We start from the raw sequence: 15,080 nt of genomic DNA, 5'->3' as shown, positions 1-15,080 counted from the left end.
CAAGAACTTTTAAAGTTTCTTCAAGTGCAGTTGCAAAAACCATCAAGCGCTATGATGAAACTGGGTCTCTTGAGGACCACCACAGGAAAGGAAGAACCAGAGTTACATTTGCTGCAGAGGATAAGCTCAGAGTTTATTGCACCTCAGATTGCAACCCAAATAAATGCTTCACAGAGTTCAAGTAACAGACACATCTCAACATCAACTGTTCAGAGAAGACTGTGTGAATCAGGCCTTTACGGTTGAATTTCTGCAAAGATTGTGTAAGAGCTATTTGACCAAGAAGGAGAGTGATGGCGCTGCATCAGACGACCTGGCCTCCACAATCACCTGACCACAACCCAATTGAGATGGTTTTGGATGAGTTGGACCGAAAAGCAGCCAACAAGTGCTCAGCATATGTGGGAACTCCTTCAAGACTGTTGGAAACGCATTCATCATGAATTAGGTTGAGAGAATGTCAATTGTGTGCAAAGCTGTCATCAAGGCAAAGGGTGGCTCCTTTGAAGAATCTAAAATAGATTTGATTTGTTTAACACTTTTTTTGTGTGTTATAGTTTTGACGTCTTCACTATTATTCTACAATGTACAAAATAGTAAAAATAAATAAAAACCATTGAATGAGTAGGTGTCCAAACTTTTAACTGGCACTATATATAAAAATTATACACACACACACGTTTATTCATATGAGGATGCATTTTAAGTGTTCTCTTCTTTAGTAATAACAGACTGTTTTAACATTGGAAAGACAAACAAAAGTAAAACTTTCAAAAGAAAATGTAAAACATGGTCAGATTTTTTATTCATTACAAAAGCAAAGAACATATACACATTATGTTCCAATCCACTAGTTTACATGATGATCCTGCTTTAGACAATGATCAAATCCACAGTTCCACAGGAACTGGGAGTACTGAGGGGGCTGCAGCACCAGCTGATAAATCACAATTAGGGTTGCAAAGGGTAGGAAACTTTCCGGGAAATTTCCCGAAGTTTCCAAGGGAAGTTAAGCCCTGGAATTTGGGGCATTTTGCTTAAATTCATAAAAAGTTAGCTTATAACAGTGAACCTTTTTTTGTGGGATACACATAAGGCAATTCTAGGTCTTGTGGCATATTTTGGTTAAACTATCCCCAATTCAATTGCAACCCTCTGCAAGCACAGTGCATTCTTCCATCACATGTGCAAGATCTTGAGAATCAGCTGTTGAGCCCACACAAGTACCACTCTCTGAGCCAAGGACTACATGCTTTCTGGTAAGTTTTGATTACAATACTGGGTGGGTTGAATAAATGTTATGACATACATTATTTTTTGTTAACTAGTAAATAGTAGCCTACAGCAAAGTGTGTTTAAATAATTTCTAACTTAACAATTTCTGCTAGTTCGTTTTTGCTACCATGTGGGTTTTAGCTTGCTTGAGCCTGCTAACTGAGGAGTGTTAATTCACTTGTTTCCATACATGTTTAATTTTAAAACACTTATCTTACAAAGGAGTTGTTTAATCAAACTGCTTAACTATTTATGTGTACATGGAATTGTATTTATTTATTTTTTTACTCATTTTTTCCTAATCTTTACAGGAAAATGCCACAGGCACTATCTGATGTGTGGAGAGATTTCACTGCAGATAATTTAGAAGGATAGGCTGTGTACATTTGCAAATACTGTACCAAATCATATGTGAAGAATGCAACAAAGATGCAGAATCAACTGGCCAAGTGCATAAAGTTCCCTCAGCACTAACAACAAGCAACCTYTGACAAAAGTCCCTCTACTTCTATTCAAGGTGAAAATGATGAATCAGACACCTTATCGATAGCAACAGCTCATGGTCCTCCTGGAATCAGAAGTTTTTTTGACTTAATGGAGGAACGTAGTCAGATAAATGCTGATGAATGTCTTTCTCGAGCTGTGTATGTAACTGGTTCACCTCTGATGCTCACAGGCAATGTGTATTGGAAGAGATTTCTGAATGTTCTTCACCCAGCATACACCCCTCCAACCAAACATGATTTATCTACTCATTTTCTGGATGCAGAGTTCAAGTGAAGGTCAAGCAAATCATAGAGAAAGCAGACTGTATTGCAATCATGAAGACTTCTGCCCGAAGCCCATACACGCTGCAGCGTACCTGTTGGACACCAAGTATGCTGGCAAGAGCATCCTATCTGGTGCAGAGATCAACAAGGCCTATGGTGTCATCACTACCGTGTCTTGCCATCTTGGCAATCTGGCGAAGTACACTTCCAAGCAAGGGCTTTGGGATGGAGATGCAATACGGTAGTCGTGCCAACATATCTCATCAGCCACCTGGTGGAAGATGCTTTGTGTATCTGAGGCTCTTTCCCCTGTTGCTTCCATCCTCCTCCAAATCCCACCAACATCAGCCGCCTCAGAGCGCAACTGGTCCTTGTTTAGGAACACACACCAAAGCATGCAACAAACTGACCAATACAAGGGTTGAAACATTTGTGGCCATCAAGGAAAATTTGAGGCTTTTTGAGCCTGACAACGAGCCATCCTCAACAAAGTTGGAAAGTGACAGTGAAGATGAGGCCTCAGAGTCCGATGTTCAAGAGGTGGACATTGAGGAGGTCCAGGGAGAAGACATGGAAGCCTGAGAGGAAGATAACCAAAGCTTTAGTTTCTAGGCTATCATTTTACAGATGTATGTTGAAAACATTTTTGGGAGATGCGAGGGATCATTGAATATTCCCTTTTGTTGTTCAATGAAATCATCCCATGTGAAGAGTCAACTCATTTAATCAAAGTTCAATTCGTTACATTTTTTTTTTTTTTTTTTCTATTGGAAGGGTGTAATCATTTGCAATTATGTCTGCTTATGATAAGGTAAAATGTTTATGTTTCTGTCGCCATATGATATGGTAAATATATCCAATGGAAAAAACATCTACATTTAAATTAATATTAATTTGCATACATTTCCGTTAATTCCCATATATTCCCGTTAATTCCCATATATTCCCACAGAAAGTTTCCACCTCTGAATATTCCCACAAAATGTGCAACCCTAACCACAATTAAAAAATCATAATATTACTAATACAAATAATATATATTTTTGTTTCTACCAAATTAGTACACTAGGCCTTTATTAGTCATGTATAAGCAGAGAAAAATACTCGCCAGCAGAGCGGGAGAAAAATACCGGTCACGTTGATACTTTAACATTTTGCAAGATGATCAAAATGTACAGTATTACAGTAGTAGTGTATTGTGGCCTCAAACGATGATTCACTTCAGATAACTCAAAACTAAATATGTATAAAAATGAAGCGTGCAATTTAATGACCTACGTTATATTTTTACAATCCATTCATCCATTCCTTAATTTTGCTATAATCCTTGGGATTTTACACAGAGAAATTATTACAAAAATGGACAAAAATGGTCTCTTCCTAAAATTACAATAGCAGAATACCTTTCTTTTGTGAAGTAGCTGACCTCATTTGATACAGCATCTCGAAAACCTATTTTATAGTCAACAGCTCCCTCTGGTGAACATATTGGGGAGCACATTCAATGTTCCAATCCAATCATGTCATAATATCCCTTTCTTACAGAGTAGGATATCTCAAGGAAGTAATGTACTTTACATACAGATAAATTAATATCTAGGGCACCTAATAAAGCTTAACAATTGATGAATTTGATTGATTGAAAAGCACAGCTGTTATCTGTGTTATCTGTTAGCATGATCTCTCCTCCAAAATTAGAAAGTCTGGTCTTTCTACTTCCCTGTGTGTCACACTGAGGCCCGCCCAGCTCACAGGTCAACACTTTGATTGGTCCCCTGCCTCCCTTCAGGTGGATCTAGATGCCGTTCTAAAATGGAAACAATTCAATAAAGTGATGAATTCATCCAATCAACATCAGACTCAGTGGTTTAGAATTGTACAGATTCTGCAACTGTTAAGTTTGTGTCAGTGCGTCATGAATGAATAAGCATGCATATACAGCCAGAGTGGTGTTGTGTTCATTAGGCACGAAACGGAAGAAAACCGTGGAAACGGAAACGTACTATATTAGCTTGTACAATAAGAAACGCCAGTTTTCATTGCACCACGTTTTGCTACTGTGTTCCCTAATGAACACGACCCAGGTCTGTAAAGCAGGTTTAAGTGTGGCCCTCCTTACTGTACCTCCTTGGGTGTGGGCACCTCCAGCTTGGTCTTCTCCGGAGCCTTAATAGCAACGACTGTCTTGTCGTGGCAGAATCAGATTTAGCTAGGTAACATAGATATATGTTATTTTCATCATATGCTTGTGAGATACTGTGGGCAGTTGCATTTTCCCTTCTGAGCTAGGGCTTAGTCACTTGGGGCCCAGAGAGGGGAGAGGTCAGGCGTGTCTTCATATGTCAATGTATCTGTTAAACCATGTGGTGCTATGTAGAATATCAGAAGGGGAGGAGGACAGAATGGAACATTGTTTTCTTATGGGAATGTGTATGTAACTATTCCTAAACCATGTGAAGGGATGGCGTTATTAATGGGGAACCAGTTAGTTATCTCATACAATGTCTGTACGCCAGTCACTCCCTACTTTTCTCATGGGGGGAAGGAGTAAGGCAGTGTTTGGAACCATTGTATGTCCCCTCTGAGGTTTCCCTTATCTTGATCTGGTATATGACCTAAGAGGCTCACTGTCTTCAGTGAGTTTGTCCAGGTTTGGGAGTATCTAGGATTGACAATTGATATATGCCATTGGATGAGGTAATGTTTTGGTAGACAATGAAGTACCAAGAATGAGATTGAAACCTTGTTTTGGGAGACCAAACTGAACAATGATTTATAGCTGATGCTGTCTAGCTATGGGATACTCCTCTTTCAGGTAAAGGATTCTTTGTAAGTTGAGAGGGGTGTATCTTGGCTATAAATGAAACTAAGAATTGTTTTGTAAGGACCCCCCAGAGAATTCATTTATAGACACTGAATTGATCTGAGTCAAAAAAGGGCTTTGGTGAAGCTCATATATTATTAAAGATGGATTTTATAATATAACTCTGACTTGTGTGTGTGGTTGGCTCTCTCTCTCTCATCATTGAGTAATACAGGAAATTACCACGACAGTCTGCTCCTGGAACACCTTGATACCACTGATGTCTCTGTGGGTCACGAATGCTAATGTGCAGAGGCAATTAAAGATGATACAACAGCAGGACACAAATTGTTTGTACTTTAGGACTGGTGACTGTTTCCGCACCGCAATCGTAACAGCCTTAATCCTAACATTGTGTCCCAAAATGTTGGTTCATTCACAGCGTAAATCTAAGAGTGACTTTCTTATTTTTTTGACACTATTTTATTATCAGTCTGCATTTTGCTAATTTTGGGGTGGTGTCTCCTTATCTACTATTCTCAGTGTTGTTAGCTTCTTAAAATACCAGTGTTTGTACCATGTAAAAGGTGGTGTTAGTGTTAGAAAAAAGGCTGTCCTGCTCCTCTCCTCTCTACCTAACTTCCCCTCACATTTACATAAGTATTCAGACCCTTTACTCAGTACTTTGTTGAAGCATCTTTGGCAGCGATTACAGCCGCAAGTCTTCTTTTGTATGACGCTACAAGCTTGGCACACCTGTATTTGGGGAGTTTCTCCCATTCTTCTCTGCAGATCCTCTCAAGCTCTGTCAGGTTGGATGGGGAGCATCGCTGCACAGCTATTTTTARGTCTCTGCAGAGATGTTCAATCAGGTTCAAGTCYGGGCTCTGGTTGGGCCACTCAAGGATATTCAAAGACTTGTCCCGAAGCCACTCCTGCATTGTCTTAGCTGTGTGCTTAGGGTTGTTGTCCTGTTGGAAGGTGAACCTTCACCCCAATCTGAGGTCCTGAGYGCTCTGGAGCAGGTTTTCATCAAGGATCTCTCTGTAGTTTGCTCTGTTCATCTTTCCCTCGATCCTGACTAGTCTCCCAGTCCCTGCCRTTGAAAAAAATCCCCACAGCATGATRCTGCCACCACGCRTCACCGTAGGGATGGACCCAGCTTTCCTCCAGACGTAACGCTTGGCATTCAGGCCAAATAGTTCAATCTTGGTTTCATCAGACCAGAGAATTTGGTTTCTCATGGTATGAGAGTCCTTTAGGTGTCTTTTGGCAAACTTCAAGCGGGCTGTCATGTGCCTTTTACTGAGGAGTGGCTTCCGTCTGGCCACTCTACCATAAAGGCCTGATTGGTGGAGTGCTGCAGAGATAGCTGTCYTCCTGGAAGGTTCTCCCATCTCCACAGAGTGACCATCGGGYTCTTGGTCACCTCCTTGATCAAGGCCCTTCTCCCCCGATTGCTCAGTTTGGCCAGGCGGCCAGCTCTAGGAAGAGTCTCGGTGGTTCCAAACATCCTCCATTTAAGAATGATGGAGCCCACTGTTTTCTTGGGGATCTTCAATGCTGCAGAAATGTTTTGGTACCCTTCCCCAGATCTGTGGCTCGACACAATCCTGTCTGAGCTCTACGGACAATTCCTTTGACCTCATGGCTTGGTTTTTGCCCTTATTTAGACAGGTGTGTGCCTTTCCAAATCATGTCCAATCAGTTTAATTTATCACAGGTGGACTCCAATCAAGTTGTAGAAATATCAAGGATGATCAATGGAAACAGGATGCACCTGAGCTCAATTTCGATTCTCATAACAAAGGGTCTGAATACTTATGTAAATAAGGTATTTCTGTTTTTACTTTTAATACATTTGCAAATTTTTGCGCTTTGTTATAACAATTATTGGGTATTGTGTGTAGATTGATGAGCAACCATTTTTTTAAATCTAATTTTGAATAAGGCTGTAACGTAACAAAATGTGGAAAAAGGGAAGGGGTCTGAATACTTTCCGAATGCACTGTATAGTGGGTGAARGCATTCATAGCCGACTGCTCAGATGGGGGAGGCAATACCAGTCAACCGTTTTTACATGGTCCTTCTAACCAGACTTAGCAACTTATAGTTTTTACATTGTCCTTCGTATCACCAGATTCTGACCTGCTATAGTTGAGATGTTGAAGTACCCAGAAGAGGAGTCATTTCCACGCCCCAGGATGCAGACGAGTTATCCTGCATCCCTACGACGTATGGGGCTGCTGTCACCACCCACCTCAGCCCACTCGGACACACAAAGCCGTCATGCACTGGAGGAAGATGAGTTGCAAGGCCCTACACACCACTCTYATCTAAGAGACTACCAGCCCTGCTCCAGGCCTCCTCAGTGGTCAGAGAGTGACCACACACTCACCAGTTGGGAGCTGATGAGGGAATACGAGTACCTACGTCACGAGCAGCAAGAGATCAGGAGGGCGTGCTCTAGGCCTACCCGGCCTCAGTCACTGCCGAGGGAGCACCGGAACAGCCGCTACTTTCCTGACCCCCCCGGCTAAAGCCATCATCACCTTCACGGGAGCACAATCACTACTGGTACTCCCCGAGTCGGCCCAGCTACTTCCCTGAGAAACACTACTCCAGCGGGCGAGGGCATTCACAGCCGACCGCTCCGACGGGCGAGGGCATTCACAGCCGACCGCTCAGACGGGCGAGGGCATTCACAGCCGACCGCTCAGACGGGCGAGGGCATTCACAGCCGACCGCTCMGACGGGCSAGGGCATTCACAGCCGACCGCTCAGATGGGCGAGGGCCTACCAGCCGACCACTTTTACATGGTCCTTCTAGACGGATTTAGTGACCAACAGTTTTTTACAGTGTTTATGTTCTAAAAGGATATTCTCTGTTGTCTACACTATCCGTCATGTCAAAGAGCTGCTGTGCACAGGTCTTGATGAGCTCATCCAGACTTTCCTCCACCGTCTTCAGGTTCTGCAGCTCCCGCTAAAATCTCTGCTTCGGCCCCACAAAACTGGTGACTGGACACGGACCTCTGGGGAGGGAGAGGATGATACCACACTGCTACCATGCAGGGTGATCTGGTCTTGGTATTTTATTAGGTCCCCATTAGCTGTTGTGAAAGCAGTAGCTACTCTTCCTGGGGTCCACACAAAACATGACATAATACAGAACATTAATAGACAACAACAGCTCAAGGACAGGAGTCACATATTAATTAGGGCACGCAGTGGAAGACCTTTCTAAACGTTTTGCAACTGAAGAATAAAATKTGTCTTTCTTACTGGACAAGTTCAGGTCCTAGTCCCTCCCTATTTCAGTCTGTTTTCTTCCATTTGGTGCCTAATGAATACCACCCTGCATGAACACATCCTATCAAAACAGACAAATAAGCACAGAAGGTGGGAGCACAGACTGGCAAAGAGCTTGTGTGTTGAAACCGTAGTACTCACAACCACTTGATCTTGTTGGCAGATTGTTTCTGAATAAGGTTGATCCCCTCCAGGCAGAGGTCATAGAGGTCATAGACCCTCGGTTTGCTTGTGTTGAGGTTCTTTGCCACGAGGTTAAGGTCCATGAAACTGTGAGGGATGCCACGCAATAGCCTTAGGAACTTATTGGTCAACAGAGCCAGGGACAGATCCTGGAGGACAAATGGTRTGTCCGGTACCACGGGATTGGGTGTGAATTTAAGTATTCTCTCTCTAATTCTCTCTTTCTTTCTCTTGGAGGACCTGAGCCCTAGGACCATGCCTCAGGACTACCTGGCATGATGACTCCTTGCTGTCCCCAGTCCACCTGGTCATGCTGCTGCTCCAGTTTCAACTGTTCTGCCTGCGGCTATGGAACCCTGACCTTTTCACCGGACGTGCTACCTGTCCCAGACCTGCTGTTTTCAACTTTCTAGAGACAGCAGGAGCGGTAGAGATACTCTCAATGATCGGCTATGAAAAGCCAACTGACACTTACTCCTGAGGTGCTGACTTGTTGCACCCTCGACAACTACTGTGATTATTATTATTTGATCATGCTGGTCATTTATGAACATAATTGAACATCTTGGCCATGTTCTGTTATAATCTCCACCCGGCACAGCCAGAAGAGGACTGGCCACCCCTCATAGCCTGGTTCCTCTCTAGGTTTCTTCCTAGGTTTTGGCGGAGTTTTTCCTAGCCACCGCGCTTCTACACCTGCATTGCTTGCTGTTTGGGGTTTTAGGCTGGGTTTCTGTACAGCACTTTGAGATATCAGCTGATGTAAGGGCTATATAAATACATTTGATTGGGTTCAGTGGCACTGGCTACAGTAGGAAAAAGGTACAAATATTTTATCAAAGCCAAAACAAGACATTGATTCAACATTATCTGCATCCCAAATGGGACCCTATTCCCGACATACACTGAGTTTACAAAACATTAGGAACACCTTCCTAATATTGAGTTGCACTYCTTTTGCCCTCAGAACAAATCAAATCGGTCACATACACGTGTTTAGCAGATGTTATTGCGGGTGTAGTGAAATGCTTGTGCTTATAGCTCCGACAGTGCAGTAATATCTAACAAGTAATATCTAACAATTACACAACATATACCAAAAACACACAAATCTAGTAAAGGAATGGAATTAAGTATATAAAAATATATGGACGAGCAATGTCAGAGCGGCATAGAACAAGATACAGTAGAATAATATAGGATACAGTATATGCATATGAAATGGGTAATGCAAGATATTTAGACATTATTATTATACCTTTTCATTTATTTAACTAGGCAGGTCAGTAAAGAACAAATTCTTATTCACAATGACGGCCTACTCCGGCCAAACCCGGACGACGCTGGGCCAATTGTGCGCTGCCCTATGGGACTCCTAATCACAACTGGTTGTGATACAGCCTGGAATTGAACCACGGTCTGTAGTGATGCCTCTAGCACTGAGATGCAGTGCCTTAGACTGCTGCGCCACTCGGGAGCCAAGTATTAAAGTGACTAGTGTTCCATTTATTAAAATGGMCAGTGATTTCAAGTCTATGTATATAGGTAGCAGCCTCTCTGTGCTAGTGATGGCTATTTAACAGTCTGATTGCCTTGAGATAGAAGCTGTTTTTCAGTCTCTCGGTCCCTGCTTTGATGCACCTGTACTGACTTCGTCTTCTGGACGATAGCGGGGTGAATAGGCAGTGGCTCGGGTGGTTGTTGTCCTTGATGATATTTTTGGCCTTCCTGTGACATCGGGTGGTGTAGGTGTCCTGGAGGGCAGGTACTWTGTCCCCGGTGATGCATYGGGCAGACCGCACCACTTTCTGGAGAGCCCTGCGGTTGAGGGCGGTGCAGTTGCCATACCAAGCGGTGAAACAGCCCGACACAGGATGCTCTTGATTGTGCATCTGTAAAAGTTTGTGAGGAATTAAGATGACAAGCCACATTTCTTGAGCCTCCTGAGGTTGAAGAGCCGCTGTTGCGCCTTCTTCACCACACTGTCTGTGTGAGTGGACCATTTCAGTTCGTCAGTGATGTGTAGGCCGAGGAACTTGGAAGCTTTTCACCTTCCCCACTGCGGTCCCGTCGCTGTRGATAGGGGGGTGCTCCCTCTGCTGTTTCCTGAAGTCCATGATCATCTCCTTTTTTTTGTTGACGTTGATTGAGAGCTGATTTTCCTGGCACCACACTCCCAGAGCCCTCACCTACTCCATGCAGGTTGTCTCGTCGTTGTTAGTAATCAGGCCTACTGTACTACTGTTGTGTCATCTGCAAACTTGATGATTGAGTTGGGAGGCGTGCTTGGCCACGCAGTCATTGGTGAACGAGGGAACTGAGCACGCAGCCTTGTGGAGATGTTGTTTCCTACCTTCACCACCTGGGGGCGGCCCGTCAGGAAGTCCAGGACCCAGTTTCACAGGGCGGGGTTCAGTCCCAGGGCCTCAAGCTTAATGATGAGCTTGGAGGGTACTATGGTGTTGAATGCTGAGCTATAGTCAATGAACAGCATTCTTACATACAGTTCAAGTCGGTAGTTTACATACACTTAGGTTGGAGTCATTAAATCTCATTTTTCAACAACTCCACAAATTTCTTGTTAACAAACTATAGTTTTGGCAAATTGGTTAGGACATCTACTTTGTGCATGACACAAGTCATTTTCCCAACAATTGTTTACAGACAGATTATTTCACTGTATCATAATTCCAGTGGGTCAGAAGTTTACATACACTAAGTTGACTGTGCCTTTAAACAGCTTGGAAAATTCCAGAAAATGATGTCATGGCTTTAGAAGCTTCTGATAGGCTAATTGACATAATTTGAGTCAATTGGAGGTGTACCTGTGGATGTAGTTCAAGGCCTACCTTCAAACTCAGTGCCTCTTTGCTTGACATCATGGGAAAATCGAAATAAATCAGCCAAGACCTCAGAAAAATAATTGTAGACTTCCACAAGTTGGTTATCCTGGGAGCATTCAATGCCTGAAGGGTTTAAACCCCCATGTTCAATTCTGTACAAACAATACGTAACGCAAAGTATAACACAATGGGACCACGCAGCCGTCACACCGCTCGGAAGGAGACCGCGTTCTCGTCTCCTAGAAGAATGAACGTACTTTGTGTGCGAAAAGTGACTAAATATCCCAGAACAATAGCAAAGGACCTTTGGAAGATGCTGGAGGAAACACGATACAAAGTCATCTACAACCACAGTAAATGATCCTATATCAACTAACCTAAAAGGCCGCTCAGCAAGAGAAAGCACTGCCTTCAAAAACCGCCATAAAAAAAGGCAGACTATGGTTTGAACTGCAATGGACAAAGATAATACTTTTTGGAGAATGTCCTCTGTCCGATAAACAAAAATAGAACTGTTTGGCCATAATGACCATCGTTATGTTGAGGAAAAGGGGGAGGCTTGCAAGCCAAAGAACACCATCCCAACCGTGAAGCATGGGGTGGCAGCATCATGTTGTGGGGGTGCTTTGCTGCAGGAGGGACTGGTGCACTTCACAAAATAGATGGCATCATGAGGCAGGAAAATGATGTGGATATTTTGAAGTAACATCCATCAGACATCAGTCAGGAAGTTAAAGCTTGGTCGCAAATGGGTCTTCCAAATGGACAATGAACCCAGCATACTTACAAAGTTGTGGCAAAATGGCTTAAGGACAACAAAGTCAAGGTATTGGAGTGGCCAACACAAAGCCCTGACTTCAATCCTATATAAAATGTGTGTGCATAAAAGAAAAAGCGTGTGCGAGCAAGGAGACCTACAAACCTGACTCAGTTACACCAGATCTGTCAGGAGGAATGGGCCAAAATTCACCCAAATTATTTTGGGAAGCTTGTGGAAGGCTACCTGAAACGTTTTCCCCAAGTTAAACAATTTAAAGGCAATGCTACTAAATACTAATTGAGTGTATGTAAACTTCTGACCCACTGGGAATGTGATGAAAGAAATAAAAGCTGGAATAAATAATTCTCTCTACTATTATTCAGACATTTCACATTCTTAAAATAAAGTGGGGATCTTAACTGACCTAAGACAGGGAATTTTTACTCGGATTAAATGTCAGGAATTGTGAAAAACTGAGTTTAACTGTATTTGGCTAAGGTGTATGTAAACTTCCGACTTCAACTGTAAGTATTCCTCTTGTCTAGATGGGATAGGGCAGTGTGCAGTGTGATGGTGATTACATCGTCTGTGGATCTATTGGGGCGGTATGCAAACTGAAGTGGGTCTAGGGTGACAGGTAAGGTAGAGGTGATATGATCCTTGACTAGTCTCTCAAAGCACTTCATGATGACAGAAGTGAGTGCTACGGGGCGATAGTCATTTAGTTCAGTTACCTTTGCTTTCTTGGTACAGGAACAATGGTGGTCATCTTGAAGCATGTGGGGACAGCAGACTGGGATACGGAGAAATTGAATATGTTCGTAAACACACCAGCCAGCTGGTCTGCACATGCTCTGAGGATGTGGCTAGGGATGCCGTCTGGGCTGGCAGCCTTGCGAGGGTTAACACGCTTAAATGTCTTACTCACATCGGCCACGGCATCAATTCGGAACATCGGAACAGCCTCAATTCATCAGGCCAAGGACTCTACAAGGTGTAGAAAGCATTCCAAGGGATGGTGGTCCATGATGACTCCAATGCTTCCCACAGTTGTGTCAAGCTGGCTGGATGTCCTTTGAGTGGTGGACCATTTTGATACACACGGGAAACTGTACTACCATACCCCATTCAAAGGCACTTCAATCTTTTGTTTTGCCATTGACCCTCTGAATGACACACATACACAATCCATGTCTCAATTGTCTCAAGGCTTAAAAATCCTTCTCTAACCTGTCTCCTCCCCTTCATCTACACTGATTGAAGTGGATTTAACAAGAGACATCAATAAGGGATCATAGCTTTCACCTAGATTCACCTGGTCAGTCTATGTCATGGAAAGAGCATGTTTTGAACACTGTGTATATTCTAGTACTTTAGTTAGCTAATAGCCATTCACTGTATCTTGATTATAAAAGTAAACCACTGTGTGTTTTATGGATTTAGTGGCAGTTATAATATCTGGATATGAAAATAAACAGTGATAACACTACCAAGTGTTTTGTATACTCAGTGTAGTTCACTACTTTTGACAAGAGCCCTATGGGCCTGGTCAAAAGTAGTGCACTAAATAGGGCATAGGATGCCATTAGCAATGCAGGCAGCCTTTTGGGGGCCCTAAGCAAGATTTTGTTGTCCCCACCCCCACTACAAACCATTTTAGTGCTTAGCGGCCTGGGGCCCTAAGCAACCACTTATGTCACTTATGCCTGGAGCCGGCCCTGGACGCAGGAATTGTACAAGGCAAGGAAGTGTCAAAGGGTCATTCAACGCCAGGTTGATTTTGAATAATAATAGATTTTCAGTATTGATGATCACGCATACCTTGTCTTGTCTTTGTGCCTTCAACCAGTTCACAGGACCTAGACTGAAGAGGGATAAAAAACAGCAACAACCACTTAAGTGCCTTGTTGCAAACAGGTTGTATGTTTTTGAATATTTTTTTWATTATGTACAGGCTTCCTTCTTTTCACTCTGTCATTTAGGTTAGTGTTGTGGAGTAACTACATGGTTGTTGATCCATTCTCAGCTCTCTCATATCACAACCAATAAACTCTAACTGTTTTAAAATCACCATTGGCCCTAATTAATAACTATCATGATCATAGAGATATTCAGCGTCTGCTTTTTTTGGTTTTTACACATCTACCAATCAGTGCCCTTTTTTGTGAGGCATTGAAAAACCTCCCTGGTCTTTGTGGTTGAATCTGTGTTTGAAATTCACTACTCGATTGATTGAGGGACCTTACAATTGTCTGTATGTGTGGGGTACAGAGTTGGGGTAGTCATTCCAAAATCATGTTAACCACTACTACTGAACACAATGAGTCCATGCAACTTATTATGTGATTTATTAAAAAGGCCTCGTTATTTTCAAACACCTAGAGAGATGCTCAGATGTGTAGAATGCAAGTACCTGTAGTTCAAAACACAAAAGGAAGAATGCTTATTATATTTCATAAAGGCTAGAGAGCTGTTACCTTACATAGATGCAGATGGTTCTGTCTCGGCCTGGCTCATCATATTCTTCTTCAACATCAACATTCTGTAAATAAAATATATGTAGACAGGGATTACTAAAAACAACGACTACAATCAATGCGATAAGAAAGCTATCAATCAAAGTAATCATGAGCGTATCCTCCCGTGTTTAGCCGTAGCAACATCATCATCCACCAATTCCTCCTCGCCCACGGGCTGATCAGATTTAGTGGTCCGTCGAGGTATGGTGGCATGATAGGAATGGCATCATCGCTTATTCCAARTGGCGTTATGTGGTCTGTCAGAAAGTGTTTTTCACATATGTGCTCCTCTGTTGAATCCTACTTCTCCGTCTTTCGCAGGGCAGCAAGGCACACTTCTATTCGAGTCTGGTCCTTAGGAAAATGTAAAACCTCTTATTATTGTCGCTTCGATTAGGACACCCCAGACCACGCATTTCACCAGAGCCAAATGTATGTGACAACCACCAGCTACATTCGAACGTTGTGTAGCTAAATTAAATATAACGTTTGTTTATTTATCTCAAATTCACGTCTCTTGGACAGGAAAATATGATTTTCAAAGCCGGAAGTTGGCATCATGTGATGAACGTCAGCCAATGACAATTTTAGAAAAGCAAAGTAAGGCGGGATTAC

The 15,080-nt window shown here is 42.8% G+C and overlaps 1 long non-coding RNA gene across 1 annotated transcript; it reads right to left on the bottom strand.

Moving 5' to 3' along the window:
* Positions 1 to 783: 783 nt before the first annotated feature.
* Positions 784 to 15,007, bottom strand: LOC111954635 (uncharacterized). Its single transcript, XR_011474335.1, has 3 exons — positions 14,424 to 15,007; positions 13,768 to 13,810; positions 784 to 8,430 (listed from the first exon to the last, which is right to left on the bottom strand). It is a non-coding gene; the product is annotated as an uncharacterized lncRNA (long non-coding RNA).
* Between the last annotated feature and the right edge of the window lie 73 nt (positions 15,008 to 15,080).

Source organism: Salvelinus sp. IW2-2015, linkage group LG28 (assembly GCF_002910315.2).
Source record: "Salvelinus sp. IW2-2015 linkage group LG28, ASM291031v2, whole genome shotgun sequence".
In the NCBI taxonomy this organism is placed as follows: domain Eukaryota; kingdom Metazoa; phylum Chordata; class Actinopteri; order Salmoniformes; family Salmonidae; genus Salvelinus; species Salvelinus sp. IW2-2015.
The sequence above is the reverse complement of the archived record's forward strand: the minus strand, read 5'-3'. Positions and strand labels throughout refer to the sequence as shown.